Source organism: Symphalangus syndactylus, chromosome 6 (assembly GCF_028878055.3).
Source record: "Symphalangus syndactylus isolate Jambi chromosome 6, NHGRI_mSymSyn1-v2.1_pri, whole genome shotgun sequence".
In the NCBI taxonomy this organism is placed as follows: Eukaryota; Metazoa; Chordata; class Mammalia; order Primates; family Hylobatidae; genus Symphalangus; species Symphalangus syndactylus.
In genome coordinates, this window is record NC_072428.2 from 115,208,968 (window position 1) to 115,215,656 (window position 6,689).

The 6,689-nt window shown below is 38.3% G+C and overlaps 1 pseudogene; it reads right to left on the bottom strand.

The window, feature by feature from the left end:
* Positions 1 to 5,337: 5,337 nt before the first annotated feature.
* Positions 5,338 to 5,731, bottom strand: LOC129485422 (large ribosomal subunit protein eL31-like; annotated as a pseudogene).
* Between the last annotated feature and the right edge of the window lie 958 nt (positions 5,732 to 6,689).

The following is a 6,689-nucleotide window of genomic DNA, read 5'->3' on the forward strand; positions in this document are numbered from 1 at the left end:
AAGCCTCCACTGAAAACTGTTAGAAATAAGCAATGAATTCAGTGAATTTACAGAATAGGAAATCAACATGCAAATATTAGTTGTGTTTTTGTATACTAACAGCAAACCATCAAAAAAGGAAATTAAGAAAATAATCTCATTGAATATTGTAAAACTGTCCATACTGCCCGAAGTGATCTACAGATTCACTGCTATTTCCTTCCAAATCCCAATGGCATTTTTTACAGATATAGAAAAAATGATCTATGAATTGAAACCATACACACACACACACACACACACACACACCAACACACACAATAACCAGAAGAGGTAAAGTGATCTTGAGAAAAAAGAACAAAGCCAGAAGCATCATACTTCCTGATTTCAAAATATATTACAAAGCTATAGTATCTAAAATATGATGGTACCGGCATAAATACAAACATATAGGCCAATTGAACATAATAAAAATTCCAAAAATAAACCCATGACTACTCAGTCCACTGATCTTCAAAAAGCATGCCAAAAATACACAATGACGAAAGCATAATCTATTTAATAAGTGACATTAGCAAAACTGGATATCCACATGCAAAATAATGTAATTGGATCCCTATCTTACATAGACATAGACAAAATCATCTCAATAAACCTACAAATAAGACCTGATATTGTAAAATTCCTAGAAGAAAACAGGGGCAAATGCTCATAACATGGGTCTTGGCAATGATTTTTTGGATATGTCACCAAAAATAAAAGCAACAAAAGCAAAAATAGACAAGTGGAGCTATATACAACTAAAAAATTTCTGCACAGCATGGAAAGTAATAAATAAAGTGAAAAGGCAATCTAAGGAAGGTAAAAAATTTGCAAACCATAAATCTGATAAAGGATTAATAGTCAAAATATATAAGAAGCCCCTACAACTCAATAGCAAAAAACAAATAACCTAATTTAAAAAACATACAAAGGACTTCAATAAACATTTACCTGAAGGAGAGATGTACCATATATTTTGAGAGAAATTATAACAAACTAATAAAAGAGTAGTTACTTTTGCCTTATGATGGAAAATTTCACAGAGAAAGTGATATTTGACTTGGTTCTTACAGAATATCAGCAACATCAAAAATAGTTTGAAGAAGGATCTTTTAAATAGAGTGACAAAAAGACCAATATGTAGAAAATAAAGAGCCACAAAATTTCACAGCATGTAATTAAACAAGTCAACAAATAAGATATGTTGAAAGGTAACAAAGAAAAAGTAGATTGGAACCAGATTAAAAGACATGCAAATATATTTAAAACTATTCATAGCACAGTGAACAGCCAGCAGCATATTTTGTTTTGGAAATGACATCCTTTAATTTTAGAAGATGACTAGAAAATGGAGGATACTTTTTAGTATTGCTATTCTTCAGTTATTTCTCACTCCTTCATCCTGGTTATTGTGTTTATGTTTTCTTAATATTCCACCTTTCCACTTTACTTCACCTAAGTAATTGCTTAAAGTTCTTTAAATTTATCCACCTCAAACTGGTATTCCACTGGTTGATTTCCAGATTTTGCATTATGCTTAGAACTAGAGTGTTGAGAGTCATATATTTGAAATTTCATATTGTAATTACTATATTTATTCATCATCTATCAATTGTTCTCTTGCTGGTTTTTTACTGATCACTACATATCTTGATTTGAGGCAACTCAATCAGGGACAGCTACTTGCTCAAGAATAGTCTTGGAAGGACAGGAAAGTGCAGCCTATGTGTGGAACTTGGCTATTGCACATCAGAAGCAGTGTTCTCTCATGTGTTTGCACCCAGTTTACCACATTCTCTCCTCAACCCTAGAAGTATATTTCTCTTCATTTTTTACAGTGAACAGGATTTCCTCTCGTGTCACAAACCTCTGATTTAGTTTATCTCTCTCTCTTCAGCTAATTCTGATCAGCAGTAGAACTCCTCCCTGGCCTTTGGAAGCTTCATTTCAAGTATGAGGATACATCCCAGCAAATGAAGATGATAACACTCAGTGCTTTTATTTTAGTTCTGTTTTCACTGTCAAACAGCAAAATGAATATGGACAGATACAGAATGTTTCCCACTTTTCTGTGACCCCCACCCAAGGCCTCATCACTTCATCAGTGCAAGCACTGTTATGCTTTCTAGACTGTTGCTTTATCCTAGGGAAAGCTGAAAACTGCTAAGAAATGTAGAGGAGAATGTATTAAAACTTGGGGATGTTCTTCAATTTGAGTCAAATTTTAGTGTATTTTCCAAATGATTTCAACGTTTTGTGGTTTGGGATATGGTCATTTACAGATTTTGATGATCATATTGTTTCCTTATTTCTTAAATTTGTTTTGAGTTCCTGTTCTAAGCCTTGAAAAGAGAAATAATAAAAACATTTCTGTTTCACATTTTTTAGTGGAAACTGTAAACTGGGTTTATCATAGCTAGTCTTTATAAGTGATTCTCCATATATTAGAATGGGCATTGGAATACTTAGGTAATAAATAATTCTTACCATTATTAAATTTTGTATACATGCAGCAGAGATCAAATCTCTGATTTGTCTTTATACTCAAAACACTCAAGCCAATTCAAACTAAAAGTTACAGTGAAGCTCTTTATTTACAAAGCTCTTTATGATGAGCTTTGGTATGTTTTCCAGTATAAGTAAAGCAATTATATTTATGGGAAAAGTCAATTATACTGTAACATATGTTTAAGTCAATCTTTCTGTTACCCAAATTAACTATGCTAAAAATATACAAAGTGTTCTTAAGGGGAAACATATAATACGTAATTTTTGGAACAATAAATTCTAGAATGTACATTATGATGTTAAATTTGAATAAACAATGTATCTGAAGTTACATACTCTTTGAAGGTAAGATTATTGAATTACAGAAATTAATTTTTAAAATGTGTGGCTGGGCATGGTGGCTCACGCCTGTAATCCCAGCACTTTGGGAGGCCGAGGCGGGTGGATCACGAGGTTAGGAGATCAGGACCATCCTGACTAACACGGTGAAACCCCGTCTCTACTACAAATACAAAAAATTAGCCGGGCGTGGTGGCGGGTGCCAGTAGTCCCAGTTACTCGGGAGGCTGAGGCAGGAGAATGGCATGAACCGGGGAGGCGGAGCGTGCGGTGAGCAGAGATCGTGCCATGCCACTCCAGCCTGGGCGACAGAGCAGGACTCTCATCTCAAAAAAAAAAAAAAAGTGATTCTGGTCCTAGAGATTTTCATAACTGGCTGTTAGGAGAAATCTATTTAACAACCCAAGTCTTCATTTCATTTTCTAGAAAACAAATGTGAACAAGATGTTTAAAAGCTTGATTCACTCTAGAGACTTCGTAGAGAGAATGAAGGAATTTCAGAATTTGTAGGACAATTATTTTTCTTAATTTTTTTTTAATGGTGCACATTCTTTTTTTTTTTTTTTTTGAGACAGAGTTCTGCTCTGTCTCCTAGGCTAGAGTGCAGTGGCACGATCTTGGCTCACTGCAACCTCTGCCTCCCGGATTCAAGCAATTCTCTACCTCAGCCTCCCGAGTAGCTGGTGTGTCCGGAATTGGTGGGTTCTTGCTCTAACTGACTTGAAAAATGAAGCCGCGGACCCTCGCGGTGAATGTTACAGTTCTTAAAGATGGTGGGTCCGGAGTTTGTTCCTTCTGATGTTGGGACGTGTTCGGAGTTTCCTCCTCTCTGGTGGGTTAATGGTCCTGCTGGCTTCAGGGGTGAAGCTGCAGACCTTCGCATTGAGTGTTACAACTCTTAAGGTGGCACACCTGGAGTTGTTCTTTGCTCCCGTCCAGAGTCGTTCCTCTCTCCCAGTGGGTTAGTGGTCTCGCTGGCCTCAGGAGTGAAGCTGCAGACCTTCCCAGTGAGTGTTATAGCTCATAAAGGATGCCTGGACCCAAAGAGTGGACAGCAGCAAGATTTATTGCAAAGTGCAAAAGAACAAAGATTCCACAGCGTGGAAGGGGACCTGAGGAGGTTGCTGCTGCTGGCTTGGGTTGCCTACTTTTATTCCCTTATCTGCCCCCACCCACATCCTGCTGACTGGTCCATTTTACAGACAGCTGATTGGTCCGTTTTCAAACTTTTAGCTAGACACAGAGATGGGGACATTTACAATCCTTTAGCTAGACGGAAAAGTTCTCCAAGTCCCCACCCATCCCAGAAGCCCAGCCACCTTCACCTTTCACTGGCACCCGCTGAGGGACTTTGCGGCACCCAGCCGGGGCACTCAGGCAGCCCAGAGGGAGCTTGTTCCCCGATCAAGCCCAGCAGACACCGGCTGGCAGCGCAGTGTGGGGCCCGCCAAGACCGCACCCACCCAGAACCCGCCCTGGTGCGCGCACAGCCCTGGCTCCTGCCCGCACCTCTCCCTCCACACCTCCCCGCAAGCAGAGGGAGCCAGCTCCGGCCTTGGCCAGCCCCAGAGAGGGCCCTCACAGCGCAGCGGCAGGCTGAAGTGCCCCTCAAGCGCGGTCAGAGAGGATGCGGAGGCCGAGGAAGTGCCAAGAATGAGCAAGGGCTGCTGGCAAGTTGTCACCTCTCACTGGGACTACTGGCGCGCACCACCACACCCAGCTGATTTTTTGTAGTATTACTAGAGACGGAGTTTCACCATCTTGGCCAGGCTGATCTTGAACTCCTGACCTGGTGATTCACCCGCCTCAGCCTCCCAAAGTGCTGGGATTACAGGCGTGAGCCACGGCGCCCAGCCTGTCTTTTAATTTATTATATTGGACCTAAAATCTTGAAGGGCACATATTGAAAAAAATCAAAATCAAATAACTGCACAACATTACAGATACGACACTGTTCAAAACTAACATATTTTATAATTACCTGATTGGGAATTTGAGTGAAATTCAGATGAAATTACCTTTATGTATTTATAAAACTGACCAGAAATGGTCAGGTATTGGAAATTTCCTATTTTCAAGCTAATATTCTTAGAGAAGACATATTTTTTTTCCTCTTTCTCACACACATACACACACAGGCTTACGTACACATTATGCAAAATAAATACCTACCATCTGATCACCTGAAAATAGCTATTGTTATATTAAAGTGCATTTCCTTCTAGTCAGATATGATATATTCTGTATTTGCTTACTATCTATTACATTGGGATAATATTTTATGTAGTTATATATACTAATTTTTATAATTATGTCATGGACCTTTTCCCATGTCATTTAAGATTCTTGAAATATGACAAATCATTTTTTATTATATTTAGTAAAATAAATCATGGTAACTTTTAGTTGACTTTTTGGCTTAATGTGGTTTTTTTTGCAATTTTGTAATTTATTTGATGTATTTGATGATCAGCGATTAGTTCTCATCCACATTGACTGTAGATTTTTGAAAGTGGTAACAGGTACATAGGTAACCAAGATATAGAGCTTACTTGGTGAATTTTCATCATCATTACGTTTTCTGGACAACCGCACATGGATACGGTATGGGTCATTGCTTATTCCTTTGGCCCAGACCACTTTGTTGCGCCTGGTATCAATGCGCACATCTGGAGTTCCCATCTCCTTCATGGCAAATTGCGGAATCTCTGAGTTCCCAAGGGGCACGCTTCTTGAAGCCCAATCCATGGACGCACTTGTGAATATTGATGGTGTATTCTCGGGCCACCACCTCGTTGATGGCAGAATGGCCCATTTTCTTCTGGCCACCCTTCTTTGCAGGAGCCATTCTACTGGGTCCAAGTTGGAAAGAAATATATATATATATATTTTAAGCCTGGCTTTTTGAGTTTGGGTAAGGCAATTAATCCAACTATATATATTTTCATATGAAATAGCAACTCTTATAAAAATTATAATAAAAGGCACAAAGTTAAAGTTGAAAATGTCTATGGTAATATGTTCTATAATACTACCAATTCCAGTCACTCATAGAGTATGCACACAAAGAGAGGAGCTTTTATCATATTCTAGCCATTTGTCTGTGAGTGCACTAAGGGCTCATTTTATACTTTCTATTTTAATACCTATAGCATTCTATGAAGGCAGACATTGTCCACAGCTTTCAAATGAGAAAGCTGAGTCTTCAGATGTTTCATACCCTCTAAAATAAAAGTTTTTATGTAACAGAGCTAAAAATTAAACACATCCAGAAACTCCAGTTATTTTCTTACCAAATCTACATCAACCTAGTTTTTAAAAATCCTTGTGCTAATAATACAGCTCAACTGACTGATGATCATTCTTCAAGGAGAGCAGCTAAAAATTAAACAGATCCAGAAACTCCAGTCATTTTCTTACCAAATCTACATCAACCTAGTTTTTAAAAATCCTTCTGCTAATAATACAGCTCAACTAACTGATGATCATTCTTCAAGGAGAGCAGTTTTCTGATCTTTGGAATATATATGGTCTGGCAGATTCTGTATGAACTCTCCTTAGTATCACTTTATACTTGTCCCATTGATACCCTATTATTTTGACATCTCTTCTATCTAAGAAGCATTAATCATTGGTTAAGGGACAGGTATTAATCATTGATTACTGCCATACATAGGACAGAAGAAAGCCTGTGATAGCAAGGGAGCAAATATTGGATTTTGGCACAACTTAACCTCCTCCTTCACCCATCCCACATACAATCTTTATCCTAGATCTATGGAAGAGAACTGGAGACAAGACAGATTAATGAAAAATAATTC